The sequence below is a fragment of the Schistocerca nitens genome, chromosome 4, assembly GCF_023898315.1.
Source record: "Schistocerca nitens isolate TAMUIC-IGC-003100 chromosome 4, iqSchNite1.1, whole genome shotgun sequence".
In the NCBI taxonomy this organism is placed as follows: Eukaryota; Metazoa; Arthropoda; class Insecta; order Orthoptera; family Acrididae; genus Schistocerca; species Schistocerca nitens.
The window spans coordinates 641,974,563-641,993,925 of record NC_064617.1 but is presented as its reverse complement, the minus strand read 5'-3'; the positions used below and the strand labels follow the sequence as shown (position 1 = coordinate 641,993,925).

At 40.1% G+C, this 19,363-nt stretch overlaps 1 non-coding gene across 1 annotated transcript; it reads left to right on the top strand.

The window, feature by feature from the left end:
• Positions 1 to 885: 885 nt before the first annotated feature.
• On the top strand, positions 886 to 960 carry Trnas-cga (transfer RNA serine (anticodon CGA)). Its single transcript has one exon. It is a non-coding gene; the product is annotated as a tRNA-Ser (tRNA).
• Positions 961 to 19,363: the final 18,403 nt, after the last annotated feature.

Sequence of the window (19,363 nt, the reverse complement as noted above, 5' to 3'; positions counted from 1 at the left end):
GTCAGGCTCTCTGCAGTATAACTGGTTCAAGACTTTGAAACTTCTCTTTGCTTGCACAAAACTTAATCCAGGATTGTGCAAGAATTTTCATATGTTTCGCTGCCCCAGAAACAGTTCAAAACGTCTATCTAAAACACAGATCAAGGGGAATGCTAATGATCCCAATTCATGCTGACTGCTGGCAACGGAAAGACGTAGGCCACTATATCTTCAAGCTGTGAGTGAACCATAAAAGACATCCCAGTACCGACTGATTGCATACATAGTGCTTCACATTCTCAAGGCTGATTTCTCTGCCTCGTGATGACTGGGTGTTGTGTGATGTCCTTAGGTTAGTTAGGTTTAAGTAGTTCTAAGTTCTATGGGACTGATGACCATAGCTGTTAAGTCCCATAGTGCTCAGAGCCATTTGAACCATTTTTTTTCTCAAGGCTGAAAAGCAAACGTCAAGTAACTCTCATAACTTAGAGAATTCAGCACACTAGTATTTCAATATATTTCTTTCAGTATTAATACTAGAAGGTATCTGCTACTAATACTGCTACTTTGATAATCTGGGGCGCTTTGTAGTCAGCTATAGAACAGAAACAGTAACTCTCCGACTTGCAATTCTCTTCCAGCCTTGCTTACATTCACATCAGTGCAAGTTGATTGGTTGGTTGTTTGGGGGAAGAGACCAAACAGCGAGGTTATCGGTCACAGAGGGTTAGGGAAGGATGGGGAAGGAAGTCGGCCGTGCCCTTTCAAAGGAACCATCCCGGCATTTGCCTGGAGCGATTTAGGGAAATCACGGAAAACCTAAATCAGGAGAGCTTCTGTAAAGTTTGGAAGGTAGGAGACGAGGTACTGGCAGAAGTAAAGCTGTGAGTACCGGGCGTGAGTCGTGCTTCGGTAGCTCAGTTGGTAGAGCACTTGCCCGCGAAAGGCAAAGGTCCCGAGTTCGAGTCTCGGTCGGGCGCACAGTTTTAATCTGCCAGGAAGTTTCTAAATCAGGATGGCCAGACGCGGGATTGAACCGTCGTCCTTCCGAATGCGAGTCCAGTGTGCTAACCACTGCGCCACCTCGCTCGGTCAGTGCAAGTAGATGGAAAGCTTTGGCTTCAGCATCATTCCGTAGGGTTGCATGCGTTGTTTCTGTCACTAGTCAGGAGCTTGAAGGGAGGTTCCAGGATGGCAAATTGAGTGTTGGAAGTATCGAACGAAAGGAAGAACACTTCGGAAGGGGATGGCTGCTGGTGCCATGCATGGTGTCAGCTGGTCTGTGAGCGAAAGTCAGGCTGGTTGTACAACCAGCAGGGTATCTTCGTCCTGGTACGGGGCGGGTCACGGGTGTCAGGCGGGCACTAGGCGGATCTTCGCTGAGTGCGGTCTCTGGCGGATTACTCGATCTAATTGGAAAGAGTATAGACCTCTCGGCTAGTCTTGAGTTGCATTACAACAAATCTGATTTGCAACAGGAATAATTCGAGCACAGCCGAGGCCAACGTTGCAAATGACGACTGTTACAGAGCTGTCTAGTAACTAGATCGTTTATTTTTAAGCACCACGAGTGGGCTGGACTACAGATGGATGGTAATTTCAGTTGTCTCGGATATGAAAATGATATATTACCGCTATGTAAATTAGACCACGAGTTGAAATAAATGTACCAGAGAATGGACAAGTAAGCACGGAAGGTTGGGCTAAACGTGAATTAAAAAAAAAGAAGAGTTCAAGAGTTCCTGCAATAGGTGGCACACAGTCCAAGAGAAATCACCACTTCAAATACTTGGGATCGGCGTTTACCAGCAACAACAGCATAGAAATTGAGCATCAGGGAAAGGATAGCCGTAGGAATGAAATGCATATATTCCCTCAGGGAGACACTCAGCTCAAAATCAATATCAGCGAATACTAAGATGAGAATAAATAACAAAGTGATATGCCCAGCAGTCACGTACAGTTCAGAAACCTGACTATGACTAACTGAGAAAGATAAAATCTATTAATTTTATAAAGAAGAGTGATGAGAGAGATATGGGAACTGATCTTAGATAGAGGAGGAGGGAGAAGGAGGAAGAATGAGGAAATCTACCTCTTGGTACGTCAATCAACAACCCTACAGAAGTTGAAGAGCTAAAGAATCCAGTGGGCCGGCCGTGTAGCCCACATGCCATCAGAAATACAGATGAAGAAGTGCTTGGAGGAAGCACCAGACGCCACAAAGGCCGACCAAGGCAGTGTTGGACGGATGACCTGGCGAAGGACCTGGTAGCACTGGGGGTGGAAGAGACTTAGGTGACTCGCAGATCAGAAAAGAGTGATGGAATTTTGTGGAAGCAGCGCGTGGTTTGGAGGGCCTGTTACCTCTGGATATAATTTGTTTCCCGTCTTCGGAGTCCGCAGCTCGTGGTCGTGCGGTAGCGTTCTCGCTTCCCGCGCCCGGGTTCCCGGGTTCGATTCCAGGCGGGAATCTCTGCCTCGTGATGACTGGGTGTTGTGTGATGTCCTTAGGTTAGTTAGGTTTAAGTAGTTCTAAGTAGTTCTAGGGGACTGATGAGCATAGATGTTAAGTCCCATAGTGCTCAGAGCCATTTGAACCATTTGAACCGTCTTCGGATTAGAGTATACATAAATAGGAAGTTAAAATGTGCGCTAAAAGTCCGGAATCTATCATCCAGAAGGAAACGAAAAATGAGAGGCATACGTTTCAGTGGGAACAAAAGGGCAATAGGATTATGAAGATGAAAATCAGGATGACATAACAGGAGAAACTGGCTAGGTAAAAAAGGAACTAAACTAATGGGATTAAGATAGGGATGATCAAAATTTAGAGGTAACAGAGTATGCCAGACCACCCAGTAGGATAAATACATGCGCGCATGTATTGTTTCAGTCAAAACTAGAAGGAATGGGTTCGTTCACAGCAAACTTAGAATCTTTGAGATCAGAGACGAAGGTCCTAAATATTAGCTTCTATTTTCTGAACAAGGACATAAGAGATGTACGATTGGTGGTAGATTCGCAAAAAAGTTCAGTGGGGAAGGAATGATGTGTATGTGATTAATGAATGCACGAACAGTGGAGAACAGGAATTGTTGGACCTGGAGAAAGGATTAGTGGAGCATGTGGAAGAGAAGGGAGAAGTATGGAGGCGTACATGGGATAGGAACATGGAGATGTTAACAGACTCAGAAGAAGGGGAAAAAGATAGTGTCTGGGCCAGTGAAGACAGAACAAACGATTCGTCAGAGAATGGCGCAGAGTTGGAAGATTATTTTAAGTATAAAGTGTAGGCTATGCCCAATGAGGAAGAGAAAGCTAAGACAGCCATTACCATAGGAAAGGGAAGTGGTGAAATCCCTGAAAGGAGAAGGCCAGTATATGAGATGCTGAAGGTACAGTGGGAACAAGAACAAATGAAACAAGCAGACGTGGTAAGGGAGCAAGAACTGGCAGAAGGTATGATTGCTAGCAACCTACAAAACAAGCCTACCAAAGCGACGAAATTTCAAGCCGAACATGGAGTCTTTGGAAGACGACACAGAATCGTTGAAGCCGGAAATGATATCGGAAATGTCATTCGTGAATACTGACAATGATTCTCTGACGCCATACTAAACGAAATCGTTTTTATTCCAAACCAGAGTCAATATTTGGGAAGAAAACTAATCCTAATGAGCTAGAAGTTGATGATTAATTACTGATGAAATTCATCAGTAATTAAATTGGAAGTAGACAAAGAAAACAGATATTGATTCTGCTATTACGTCAGAAAACGAAGTTCCACAGGAAATATTGGAAGAAGGCGTACTGTAAGATATTAGCAAGGAAAAGGGAGGAAGGAGAAATAAGGTAGACAGCGATTCCGATAAAGGAAACGAGTTACATGAAGTCGATTCACGGGACGAATCTAACGAAGACGGTGGGTCAGATTGTAAATGGTCTCAGAAAAAAAGTAGTAAGAGTATCACATAGCAAAGTTGTATTGCAAGGAGCTGGAGCAGGAATCATTACGGTTGAATTAAATAAGGAAGGTGAAATTAGGGTCATTTAGAAAAGGAAGGATGTAATAAGTTATGACAAAGGTTACAGCAACGTGAGGCGAGTTAAGGGTGGAGAATATTGTCATGAGTGTAAAGGTACCAAATTAAAAGTTATAGAGGAAAGGAGGAAGAAGCACCCGAAAAGAGGTTGACAGCAGTGTTGGCAGGTGATGAATCTCATAGTAAGAATAAGAAAAGAAGGGTCAAGGAGATTACGAATTAACATGTGTGTGGCGAACATAGCTTCCCAGATTGATTGCAGTTTTCTTTCTACTTCGTTTTCTGAAGTCTCTTCTACAACTATTATGTAAATCTATTTGAAATCTTCATCTACTGTAGAACTTATTTCCAGAATAGACACACGAACAACCAGGAGGGGAGAAATCACAATAAAGAAAATAGATTGGGACTAAAAAAGGAAAATAAAAGTAGGAAGGAGATGGAGGGCTAAAAGGGATAAAGTGAAACACATCTGGGCTAGTGGAAAAGAAAAACATGTGACGGACTATAAAGGCTATATAGTGTTAAGTGAGAAAAATAGGAAAGCAAACATCAATAAGAAACGGAAATAGTATGGCAATTCGCTACGAAAGAATAAATGAGGAATCTTATTAATGAAAGACCTTAAAGCATAATAAAGGTAAAAAGTGCAGATTACAGTCAGTCTTAAGATGAAGAGAAGATTGCTCTGGAGAAGTCAGACAAATTTACGTAATAAAGATGTAGTAGTGAGATGAAAAAGGAAATATGAGGGCTTAAGAAGGAAAAGAAAGAGGAATAAGGCATAAAAGAGATGTAAAAGAGGAGTAATTGATGTTTAGAAGAGGGAATATGGAATTATGAGTAAAGATGGTAGAATCCATGAGTATATCGTATGGTAATCGGAAGAGTGTAGAGAAGAAAGAGGGAAAGAAAATGGAGTTACCACAAAGGAAAAGAAGAGAGAGTTGAAAGGAATACCATTCAGATATACACTCCTGGAAATGGAAAAAAGAACACATTGACACCGGTGTGTCAGACCCACCATACTTGCTCCGGACACTGCGAGAGGGCTGTACAAGCAATGATCACACGCACGGCACAGCGGACACACCAGGAACCGCGGTGTTGGCCGTCGAATGGCGCTAGCTGCGCAGCATGTGTGCACCGCCACCGTCAGTGTCAGCCAGTTTGCCGTGGCATACGGAGCTCCATCGCAGTCTTTAACACTGGTAGCATGCCGCGACAGCGTGGACGTGAACCGTATGTGCAGTTGACGGACTTTGAGCGAGGGCGTATAGTGGGCATGCGGGAGGCTGGGTGGACGTACCGCCGAATTGCTCAACACGTGGGGCGTGAGGTCTCCACAGTACATCGATGTTGTCGCCAGTGGTCGGCGGAAGGTGCACGTGCCCGTCGACCTGGGACCGGACCGCAGCGACGCACGGTTGCACGCCAAGACCGTAGGATCCTATGCAGTGCCGTAGGGGACCGCACCGCCACTTCCCAGCAAATTAGGGACACTGTTGCTCCTGGGGTATCGGCGAGGACCATTCGCAACCGTCTCCATGAAGCTGGGCTACGGTCCCGCACACCGTTAGGCCGTCTTCCGCTCACGCCCCAACATCGTGCAGCCCGCCTCCAGTGGTGTCGCGACAGGCGTGAATGGAGGGACGAATGGAGACGTGTCGTCTTCAGCGATGAGAGTCGCTTCTGCCTTGGTGCCAATGATGGTCGTATGCGTGTTTGGCGCCGTGCAGGTGAGCGCCACAATCAGGACTGCATACGACCGAGGCACACAGGGCCATCACCCGGCATCATGGTGTGGGGAGCGATCTCCTACACTGGCCGTAGACCACTGGTGATCGTCGAGGGGACACTGAATAGTGCACGGTACATCCAAACCGTCATCGAACCCATCGTTCTACCATTCCTAGACCGGCAAGGGAACTTGCTGTTCCAACAGGACAATGCACGTCCGCATGTATCCCGTGCCACCCAACGTGCTCTAGAAGGTGTAAGTCAACTACCCTGGCCAGCAAGATCTCCGGATCTGTCCCCCATTGAGCATGTTTGGGACTGGATGAAGCGTCGTCCCACGCGGTCTGCACGTCCAGCACGAACGCTGGTCCAACTGAATCGCCAGGTGGAAATGGCATGGCAAGCCGTTCCACAGGACTACATCCAGCATCTTTACGATCGTCTCCATTGGAGAATAGCAGCCTGCATTGCTGCGAAAGGTGGATATACACTGTACTAGTGCCGACATTGTGCATGCTCTGTTGCCTGTGTCTATGTGCCTGTGGTTCTGTCAGTGTGATCATGTGATGTATCTGACCCCAGGAATGTGTCAATAAAGTTTCCCCTTCCTGGGACAATGAATTCACGGTGTTCTTATTTCAATTTCCAGGAGTGTAGATACGTACAGATACATTTGGAACCACAGAAGGGATAATTATGGAGGATACCCACTGAGTTGGTAGACAACAATCAATGTAACAGGCAGAGATAGAAAGCCAAAGCCGATGAATGTCAGAAGGAAAAAGGATGGAAAACCATAAGTAGTAACGAGTTGGTAAAGAGGGCTAACACACAGTACAGGCTAGGGGCTTAGTTGTGTTAAAAGAGGTTATATAGCAACTAACATACAAAAAACGTTAACCTAAAGGTTATACGAAAACTGTGATGGCAATGTCACTATGACACCGATCTATCTGTAGAATGAGGAGAGTAAACATTAATGGTACAAAATACGTTGGACCATCCAAGACGACACTGTAAGGACAGTTTGTGTCTACTAATTATTATCAGCTAATTACAAATCAGCTTTAAGCTGGTGTAGTGGCAGACAGATACATAGCTGTTCTGGTGGGTGTACCAAGGGCTGGTAAACTGTGACGCTCCATGGCAGTAAAGTTTTCCAAAGAAAACTGGCAGTTATGTGTTGAGATAAATCCATGAAATTTAATTGCGGTTTTATTGCTTGTGCCTCACGTGGTACCAAGTGTGGGTTGGTCAATGTTACTTACAATTGAGTAGGCATATTTGATAAGTGTAGGAAGGTTACCTAAGCTGTAGAATTGGAGGAAATATTAGTGGAGTGAAGATAGAATAAGTACAAGTACCCATTGGAGGACTAAAAGTGGCACCTATAGAAGGGGAATGAATCAGTAAATTCCAGGTAATAAGGGACTATGGCGCAAAACCCACAGTGATAGGTTACGAACATCCCACTGTTAAAAATATAGGAGTAGTGTTTTTTTTAATTAATACTGGATTTTGTTTATGTTTTGGATCCAGTTGATACCTAGCTTTTTCTCTTTCTGACAGGATTTAACTAATACCTGGACTTTCTCTATTTTTTGTGTTTAGGTTTAGAAAAAAATTGTCAATGATGTTAGTGGTTTAGTTGCTATCCATCTCTGTCCGATTTTTTTCAGGGGTTTAACTAAAACCCATATTTTCTTCAGTGCTTTTGTGTTTACAAGAAGAACTACATTTTTCATAGTTTTAGAGGTCTAATTAATATCCATATTAATACTTCATTAGGGGTCTAAGTAATACTTCATGTTTTTTGCGTTTTTTGGGGTTTAACTAAAACCTGATTTTTTTAAAGTAATCTGTGTCGAGATGTACTTTTAGATCTTAAGCAATAGATAGCAAAACTTTGAAAATGTTGAAAGGACTTGTAAACTAAGATGATTAGTACTGAGATGTTAACCTATTGAAAAATAATTTATTTTACGAAGAACCTTCTTGACTGTGCAAGAATGTCTTACAGCCTGTAAAAATGTCTGTTTGAAAGTTTATTTATTTCATTTGGTATAATAGTAATAGATCGTATTACTGGATGTAAACATTTCTTCTCGTTATTATGAATATAATTATGTGTAGAAATATGTGGGCATATGTAACGACATGCTTGAATTTGGAGGTAGTGATAATTTTTCTGGAACTCATTTCAGCAACATGTATTGCGCAATGTGAGAAAACAAAAGCCAATCTTTATTGTGGAGTCAGTAGGACGCCTAGGTGGGTGAGCTTTTTGAGCAGGCTCACTGATTGGTGGAAACGGCGAGAGGGATAATCCAGATTTTAAAAGAAAAGAATACGGAATTTTAAAAGACGCCTAGAAGAACAAACTCGAAAAGCAAGTGAGAAAAAGACGGTTAAGGTAGATAAATTACACGAGTGTAAATCGATTCACAACGAGAACAGAACTGTGGAACACAAAAATGATGAAGCAGCCTGCACCTCTGAAAATGATAGCCAAGAGCCAAACACCTTGTTGCGTCTCAACTGGGAGCACGGATGGTGGGGAGGTGAGTTGAGAGAGATATGGAGGCCAGGGGCTATCTGCTCTTAATAAAGGTTTGAATATTGCTGCTACACGACGTACTATACCCATCGTGGATCTCATTAGTGGAGTAGAACAGGTGCTGCGGCATCTTGCACAGCAATATGCCGACAAAGTGAGACTTATTATCAGTCGCTTTTTAGCGTCAGCTAAGCCTTCCAAATCTGAGTAGAGAGGAGGGAGACGGGCTCCGTTTACTTCGGAGAGATGAAGGTCTTGTCATATTACCATCTGACAAAGGAAATGCCACCGTCGTTCTTAATACTACCGAATATCATAGCAAAATGGCATTACTACTGGAGGACAATACGCACAAAAATCTTAAATGCGACCCAACTTTGACGTACAGCAGAAAAACTACGGAGCTGCTAAAGATTTCCGGTCTGCCAAACGATATTACGAAAATTCTCTGAGTCCAGGCTCCTGGACCTCCCAGGTTGTACGGACTATCGAAGATCCACAAGGATAATGTTCCCTTGAGACCTACTGTCAGTGCAATTCGCTCTCCTATCTACAAACTGGCCTTCATTGAGAAAATGAAACAGATTAGAGTTGGTCCAAATGGCACTTTAGTCAATCTGGATGTGGTATCGCTTTTCACAAAAGTTCCTGTGGAGGACACTTTGAAAAGGCTCTCGGATCTTTTTCCTCCTGAAACTATAAAGTTGCTCCAGAATGTGATGACGACCACCTACTTCTCGTATGGTAGTAAATTTTATCAAATGACGGACAGTATGGTGATTGTCTCTCCGTTGTCTCCATCATTGGCTAACTTTTTTCTGAAGAATATTGAGGTACGTGCATTAAAATCGGCTTCCCTCCGTCCATCCCTTGTTTTATAGTTGCGTTGACGATACATTTATGGTCTGGTCACACGGCGCAGAACGTCTCGAACAATTCATGGAACACATGAAGAGCATACATCCGAACATCGAGTTTACCGTCGATATGGAGAAGGAAGCAAGGAAGGTTGCCATTCCTAGGCGTTTTAGTACAACGACAGGCGGACGGGCGTCTCGGCCACTCTGTGTACCGCAAGCCGACGCATACCGATTTATACCTTAATGCACAGAGTTTCCATCATCCCGTTCAGAAGAGAGCCATTCTGAACACATTGTTATATAGAGCAGAAACTGCTCCTGACGAGGACCACCTGAAGTCCGAAAATGACCAAGTACGTGTTCCGAAAGAATGGCTGCGGTGCACGCGATATAATGGCGGCGTTCTCTAAGAAAAGGAAACGTGAAAATGCTGCACACTCACAGGATGAACCACCGATTGCGGTGAGTCGTGAGTAGATTTTTCGTCCTCCTAAGAATATTAAGGATATGATGCACTCTGTTAAAGACAGTCTCGGCGTCAGGGTCCCTGGAATTTATAATATTCCCTGTGATTGCGGAAGCAATCACATAGGTCAGACCATTTGTACCGTTTCCAACCGCTGTGCAGAACACCAACGGCATATTAAAAATACAGAACTAGAGAAATCGGCAATTGCGGGAACACAGCCTCACAAACATAAAATACTGCTTGAAACAAAAATTTTGTACCATACCTTCACATACGGGTATTCTGTTATTAAGGAGGCTGTTGAAATAAGAATGAGCGAGGAGAACTTTAACCGTGATAGCGGATATTATTTGAGCGGTGCATGGAAATGAGCGCTCGATGCAGAGAAGCAGCAGAGACATTCCTTACAGTGTTTATGTTCCCACAGAAGCAGTGGCGCCATCAGGCAGACACTGACACCATCTGCGACAGGAGTACGTAATCTCCGGTCAATCACAAGCCAACCAAATCATAAACCGTCCACGGGCTATATTAGGCCACCACAGCAACAGTGAAGACAGTGAGTTGCTCCTGACGATGACGATGAAGACTCTAGTCGAAAGCTCGAGATTTTATCCCGAACTGATGTGGCAAGAAAACCGAGAATATTTTACATAATTAATTAAATTGGCAGATAAAATATGAAATTATGAGATACTGGAATTATACTCGAAGGATAATGCCTGTCGAAAATATTGATGGGCAGTAGGCTGATGTATGACGATGTATAAATACATATTGGAAGAGTAACGACAATAGAAAATTCCATAGTTAGTCACAGTCTGGAATTTTTTTCACAGAGTATCAAGTGAATTAATAGTAGGAGGACTGCAGAGATGAAGTGATTGATACAGATTAGGAAGGTGTAGGGAGGATCCCATGAAAGTAGTCGAAAGACAGGGGATTACAAAAAAATTGTTTGCTATCTAGTTATTGAATGAAGAGAAGGAACTGTTTTCGGTATCTTCACACGACTTTTACATCTTAATAACAGAAGTGTCAATGAGTTTCAGAGGCACGACCTTAACTGGAATACAAACACAACACCTTAAACCATGATTATCAGTACAAATTAAGTTATTATACTGAATTAGAGACATTTTATCGGTTGTTGTTGTTGTGGTCTTCAGTCCTGAGACTGGTTTGATGCAGCTCTCCATGCTACTCTATCCTGGGCTAGCTTCTTCATCTCCCAGTACCTACTGCAACCTACATCATTCTGAATCTGCTTAGTGTATTGATCTCTTGGTCTCCCTCTACGATTTTTACCCTCCGCGCTGCCCTCCAATGCTAAATTTGTGATCCCTTGATGCCTCAAAACATGTCCTACCAACCGATCCCTTCTTCTAGTCAAGTTGTGCCACAAACTTCTCTTCTCCCCAACCCTATTCAATACCTCCTCATTAGTTACGTGATCTACCCACCTTATCTTCAGCATTATTCTGTAGCACCACATTTCAAAAGCTTCTATTCTCTTCTTGTCCAAACTATTTATCGTCCATGTTTCACTTCCATACATGGCTACACTCCATACAAATACTTTCAGAAATGACTTCCTGACACTTAAATCTATACTCGATGTTAACAAATTTCTCTTCTTCAGAAACGATTTCCTTGCCATTGCCAGTCTACATTTTATATCCTGTCTACTTCGACCATCATTAGTTATTTTACTCCCTAAATAGCAAAACTCCTTTACTACTTTAAGTGTCTCATTTCCTAATCTAATTCCCTCAGCATCCCCCGATTTAATTTGACTACATTCCATTATCCTCGTTTTGCTTTTGTTGATGTTCATCATACAGTAAAGCTGCATGTCCTCGGGAAAAATTACGGCTGTAGTTTCCCCTTGCTTTCAGCCGTTCGCAGTACCAGCACAGCAAGGCCGTTTTGGTTAATGTTACAAGGCCAGATCAGTCAATCATCCAGACTGTTGCCCCTGCAACTACTGAAAAGGCTGCTGCCCCTCTTCAGGAACCACATGTTTGTCTGGCCTCTCAACAGATACCCCTCCGTTGTGGTTGCACCTACGGTACGGCCATCTGTATCGCTGAGGCACGCAAGCCTCCCCACAAACGGCAAGGTCCATGGTTCATGGGGGAAGATTTTATCGGTAAGCTTGACATATTCTTTCTCTCAGAGTGTGGTGGTAACCCATAGTATCGTAAAGAGACATCTCACACGTGAAGAACGCTTATTGATCGATAGTTAGTTCAAATGAGACCCACACCTTAAGCAGATTGCTTGTTATTGGACCGAAGACATCTCTTTGGTAGTTTTGTTGATCCCCAATATGATTCCATTTAGGTGAGATTGCCTGGAGAGTGTCTTCATCTATGTGGAATGTTCACTGAACCATTTTCATTCTGTTCTGAAGCACTTCTACACTACATTGTCTTTCAGAATGTAAATGCTTTTGTTGATGTTCTATAGGTCACAATGGCGTAAATATGGTCCCCAAAGGTCGCTTCAGGATGGCATGTAAAGATAGGAGAAACGCCACATTATGTCTCCCAGAAACAGGACATACGCACCCAGCTGTCAGGCACATCCTTTAAAATGCGTTTATAGTAAGCTATGAGCGGTTCACATGGTAGATTACTGTGCGATATCCAGCAGGAAAATGAAATTACCCAAGATGGAATGATGCCTTATGTGGCCATATTAAAAGTGACATTGAATTAAAAAGGAAATTTGCTATATACTCTCTAGCTTCTCTTACATATATATCAAGAGATACATATCAGACCTATCAGATATCTTTTATTTTAAAATGCTAGGAGGACAGATCTGGAATATCCTTTAAGATGCTACAGGGTGACTTCTCGATGTGTACAGAAAACAAAACGAATTATGTACCATTTCTCACACAAACCAGTATTATAGAGCCATCAGAATGTTTTTGTTGCTCATAATGGCAAGTCAAGTGAACATAGCACTAAGTAATTCTGATGCCGAATTGTTTAAATGAAGCATGCTGGCCGCATTATGCCCAAACAGTTTCAGAATGAACAAAGCGGAAGAGTGTAGTAACTTTGAAAATACCACATTTCCCCTGGGCATGGATGGAGTTGTTTCTTGGCGACTTTTATCGCAAAAATGTGGCACACTCTTCCTTGTACATACATGTCACTTGCTATCATCAAGAAACAGGACCTGTCCTGTACAGCTACTTTTCCAGTCATCTGTATGCAGCTGCTTCTTTTGGGTATAGGCAGTTTGTGAAAGTCTTCCTTTTCAACAAAAAAATTATGTTAATTATTGACTAAGCCATTGGCCAAAGAAAAAAGAGGGACTTTTGTCTGTAAATTATCTGCACTTTCTGTAAACGATGTTTTTGTATGCATGAAAAAATCATATGTATTTTGGAATTTCAAGACCACTTTAAAAAACTTATTCAAACATTTTAAGAAAATATAATATCTTCTAAGGAACGTGATCTAGGTATACATAATAATATCTACTATAACGCTAAACATTTAAGAAAAAACTCATAGAATAAAATAAACCTGTTATTTGATTTCAGTATTGTTTGTAAAGGAAATTTCCAGTCTGGCCCTGATGAATCGAACGGATTCCCCCTTTTCACACTCTGAATACTTTCACATGGTACGATTTTTCATTCCTCAACATCATAGGTATTTTTAAAAAATACTGCACCCTTGAGGCCATATGCAGAACAGTTTAGGTTCTTCCCAAACTTTAAATCAATCATGTCAAAAGCATTCCATTTTAAAGTCCATTCACATTGGCACATCAACAGAAACGAACAGAGTGGAAGGCAATGTGAGTATGAAATGGAATTGCGTTTACTTTAGATGGAACGTCAACACAAGGTCGCTTTACCTGGCACTGTGCTTAATGGAGAAAGTGTTCCATTATGCAAAAAGTCTCAGTGTAACACTATAAATGCGTAACTAGGAGTGATGGATTTTATTAATGGCTAAACCAAAATTCATAATATATGTTCAAGACACAATTTGTATTGAGAAATAGAAGAATACGAAAAGGAATGTTCAAATATTTCTCAACACTCACACATACTTGACAAAGAAAATATATACATTCAAAAACATCAAACAACATTGCAAAGGCAATACATAAAGAATCTTTATGTGATTTGAGACTTTCTCGGCGTATTCCATTCGTGAAATCTTCTCGGGTGATCAGCCGAGTAAAGGCGTCGTCTTCTCGCAACGTTTCGAAGGGTTTCGTACCCATCATCTTCAAGCGAAGATGATGGGTACGAAACCCTTCGAAACGTTGCGAGAAGACGACGCCTTTACTCGGCTGATCACCCGAGAAGATTTCACGAAAGAATCTTTATGTTATCGATTGTTTTCTTTTTTCCAGGTACCCTGCCACAACAGGTCTTTTTAATTGTTAAAAAATACTTTCCAATGAATATTATTTCATCAGTTAACGTTATTATTTACGCATAGTGTAGACTTTCCTCTCCCCCATGCATTGTAAAATGTAAATAATTTTTCACTTTCAGATATTTTGTCCTTTTTGTGGAAGAACATTGAAAGGGAAAATATGCAGTTCCTCATGCGACCTTTGTAGTGTGTTACGAAAGCAAAGTACCAAAAATAGGATAAAAGAGACACAAAAGCACATTATCCATTACTATACTGTGAGCAAGTACAATGAGGAAAGATCAATTCTAGTCTTTCCTCAACAATACCTAGATCTAGTGCTCTTGATCATGATGTCCCATTCCCACTGTGTTCTGTCCCATTCCTTCCTGATTTCATGTAATTTCATTCTATTCCACTGATAGGCTGGATAGCAGCCATTTGAAAAGCATTGTGGAATGTTTTGACATTGCATCTGCTAATATCCAGTGTTAATTGACCTTTATATATTGAGTAGATTTGTTTGAAATTCATCAAAAGTGATCCCTTTATTTCAAAGAAATGTGTTCTCACCACTGTCTCTATCATTGTTTCTCGAGCAAACAGCAATTTCTCAGATTTCTGTTTAATGTTATCACTACCTTTCTATAAAATATTGAGAATGTGTTTCATCAGGCTTTCCTCGCAATAATTTTTACTTTTTCATTAGGATTATTTTTCTAACACAGCATAGTTTTCACACCATTTTGATTGATTGTACTACTTCTGAAGAGATTTAGCTTCTTTATATACAAAATGCATATCTAAATCAAAAGCTGAAATGGGCAAAATAAACAAGGCTCAAATGTAGATTGGCTGCAAAAAGAGACAGAATTAAATATAGAACAATATAGTATCAAGTACAAGAACAACAATAATATTAATATTTTTTTCCTAACATTTGACATCTCTTCTGCTACTATCTCTCCTCTGTGAGGAGAAAACTTATTTGCAGTAATTGCATACAAAACTGACCTAAAGTGACAATCAGAAATTTTCGATGTGACAGGAGATTCATGTCATTTTATAATTAAAAGTAGCTGTTGAATCAACAAAGTACTTCCAAACACGAAAATAATGTCGTATGTAAATTTTCATGTACATTCTGTCATGGCAGGCAAATATTAATAATTTCAGGTATGTTCACTTCAGTAAATTTTGTCTTCAAATCCGAATCACACTGGATCTTAATTTCCTTCACTTGCATTTGATTAGGTATTGATTCGATATTTACTGTATAAATGGAGGGGAACAAAGCAAAATTGTTTTCCAATAACTTAAAATCTACAAAACTTCATTCACAATTACTTCTGAGGTTCATGATTTTTTTCTGCCTGTGTCTTGTGTTATGTTGCTCCAACTGAAGTAGATTTGTTCATGCTGCATATCAGAACATGCTTTATATTTCCATTTTTCAATTGATTTTCCTGTAAAACTTGATCACATGTGTTCATGATGATCTGACTTTTTCTTTGAGGTTTCAGACTCAAATCATATAGGTGATGAAGAATAAATATTGAAACCATACTTTGTGAGAAAATTATTTTGTGTCTTGATTTTAACTTGTTAAAAACTAACATATTTCCTCTTCTGAGTTCCACAATTTTTTAACTCTTTCATTACCAGGAGGAGATGGGCTACTTTGACTTATGACCATAGATGTTGAGTCTCATAGTGCTCAGAGCCATTTGATGGGCTACTTTATCCCCACCTTTTGAAAATGTTGTAATGTGATCAGATACTTTATATTTTAAATTCTGCAAAAATCTTTATTTTAACGAGTTTTTTGATCAGATTCCATAAATATTTTAAAATTTTCAGTCAAACTTAACTCAAAAATTTACGTTTTAGTAGTAGATGTGATTTTCCCTGATCAATGTCATGTTCAATATTTTCAGGTTCAGGGCCATACTTGCACAGCAAAATATCTTTAGAAAGTAAACCATGAGTGAAAGTTAACTACAATTAAAGAAATTTGTATTTTAAAATTCGTTTTAGGATGGACATAAAGTATCCCTCCCCCCCTTGGTAGTACATCTTATTGAAAGTGTGTTGATGTTGGCAAGAGTGTGCTAAAAGATATTTCCATATTCTGGACTGTACTAACATATCAGTATCTCTCTTAAAATAGTATTGTTAATATAAATCAAAAACAGTTAACCTATTTTGCTTTTTTAATTTTTCTAGGATAAATGTAAACAACTGCCTCTGCCAGTTTGGTAATACACATAATGGAAAATACTTTGCTATTCCTGAGGCTAAGAACCATGACACAGGATAGCCTATGTATAACGAGAGACAAAAAAATTTTCACACTTAAATGATTTAGAGTCCAGGAACAGAGCATTGTGCATGCCCAAGTTCAGAAGTGTCTGTGTTTAAAACTCTAGCGGTGTTTGGAGCTTCAGCTTGGTTTTTACATAGTCAATAGAAGCAATATACTAGCTAGAATGCAGTACATGTCGAGATCCATTGCAATTTAACTCATCATATCAATTCTTAATAAAATCATTATTTGAGCACAGAGAAACGATTTAAATACAAGAACTCCACCTTGGTAGAATTACTACAACGACGAGCATTTCACATCCATTTCAGTAACAGGGTAGATAGGCTGACAATTTGTGTATGTAAAGGTCAAGTGTTTGAATGCAACTGGAGTCAACAGCAATTTTTTTATTTGTATTTTATTTCTTAATTAGCTACAATTGTGCAGTTGTTTCTTTTCTGGATCCCATATTCCTTCCAAAGATTGCAATTTATATTAGTCCAATCTTTAAACAAACAGGCAAATGATCACAGTAAAAATATTGAAAATGGATGTATTTATCTGTAATTACTTTGACTGCTACCTGGTTGTCTCTATAGTTTTCAGCTAAGAGGAATGTATCAGCTGATTGGTATATGTCGTAGGTCTGCTTCAAGATGGCTGACGTGAATGTTGGTGAAGGAATAATTGCTCTCTTTGAAAACAATCTTAGTATATTTGAGGCAGGACATTGTTATGGTGCTGACGCTTCCACAGCAAGGAGACAGATGAGACGATTTAGAGATAATGGTGAGGTAGCAAGACATCTAATACCTTTACGACTATGAGTCTCTTCACGGAAATAAGATGAACAATTGGTCAGGGCCGGCCAGAATGCTCCATTGTCACTCATCCGGAAACTAAGGAGGGCTTCGCAATTCTTGGGTTCATCGAGAGATCAAAGGATTAAATGACCATGGAATCAGGTCCCGTCATTCTCCTATCAAGCAACCATTGTCTGACGAACAACCCATGAAGTGCCTAACAGTTGTGAGTGCCTGCAAAGTTGTAGATTGGAAGAAATTCATTTTCTCCTACAAGTGCACGACTGAGACTACGAGCACAAGTCCTGCTCTTGTTAACCAACCAGAAGGGCAATGATACGACCCGGGCTTTGTGGCCCCACACACTAGAAGTGGATCCATAAGTGTGAAATGGTGGGGCTGGATGTCTTACATGATTTCAGGAACTTTAGAATGTATCCAAGGCAAGTTCAATTCATCATGCTATGAACATTTCCTTGAAAACACCTTCATCACTGGTCCTCGACTTTGGTGCCCTGAAGGATGTCTCACATACCAGCATGATAATCATTCATCACACACTAGCATTAGCATTCACAGCTAGTTCAAAGGAGGGAGAATATTATTCAGTGCGTTCCACAGCCTCCAAAGTCATCTGATCTCAATCCCATAGAGCATATATGGGCTCAACTTAAGACGATTCTGTGGGACAATTGGCCAGACCCACCTCTGGTAAACCATGAATGCCTGATGCGATTAGGTTCATTCTTCATGGGACAGAATTGCTATGGATGAGGACTTCCTCCATTGACTAGTAAAAAAATATGCCTTGAAGGATCCAAATTGTTCTTGATGCCAAAGGCATGTGAACAAAAACTGAAGCTATGTGTAGCCTAATCTTCATTTTATTTTATTTCATTTTCTGTAAAAGGCGTACATATTTATTAGGCCAGCAATATTAATTTCAAAATACAAATCTATTTGCTACTATATTTTTATATTTTTATGGGAGGTCAGGTGAATATCACCCTATAAGCAAGATTATTTTTATTGGAGGCTAGATGAATATCACCCTCCAAGGAAGATTATTTTTATTGTTATGGGATGTCAGAAAAATATTACCTTCCAAGAAAGATTTACAAACCATAAGTAGTTTTTTACTGAAGATAATAGTGAAAAAAGTAAAAGAAATATAATTTAATAACGAAAAGTAAATAAAGCACTAAACAAGCTGACTCACTGTCAAGGAGTTAATGATCTCTTGTTTGTATCGTAACAGTCGAATATGCCTAAAGTAGTTGAAGAACGAATATTAAACTGGAAACAAGAGATACTTGAAGGCAAATACACACACTCGTGTCAACCATGTAGAAAAATATGCCAATCAGCTGACACATTTCTACTAGCTTAAAAGTACAAAGACACCAGGTGGCAGTTAGAGTAATTACAGACAAATACACTCATTTTCAATATTTTTATTATGACAATTTGTCTGTTTATTTAAAGATTGGACTATTATAAAACAGAATCTTTTGAAAGATTGTGGAACCTAGAAAAGCCTACAACTGCACAATTTGTGGGGAATTAAGGTTTAAAATATTCACAGGTCTAAATAATAAAAAAAGGATGGCAATTCCAGTTGGATTCGAACACTTGTCCTTTATTTTCATAAACCGTCAGCCTATCTTTCTTTTATTACAAACATTTTATTTATAATTTATAACAAATTTACAGTTGTAAGTTCAAAAAAAGTACAATTTCATAATTTTTCGAAGTTCCAAAAGTATAATGAATTACAGTCATTTCTCTCTCTTAATACGATTTTGAATATGAACTATTCTGATATCCACTTGAAACAAAAACCTCCTTCTCGTTAGCAGTATGTTATGTAATTCGTGGCATTTTAGAAGAACTAAATTTTTTCTTCCTACTGAATCTGAAATAAGGGAACTAAACTTTACATCTCAGTAAACTTGGGACTTTCTTTGAAAAGTGATTGTTCGGTATTAACCCTTTTAAACATCCTAGTTTTTATAAAAAAGTGTATGAATAGGAAAAATTTTTCCTTTTTTCAGTTGTTTCTGACAATTTTGTTCCTTTCTTGGTGCAAGCATAATTTTAATTTGATTACAGATTCAGTTTCATGGTTGACCACGTAATTTATATAAAAATATATACAACACGTGATTGTTCTCGTCTTTGAAGGCAGGAACGTTTTGAAATCC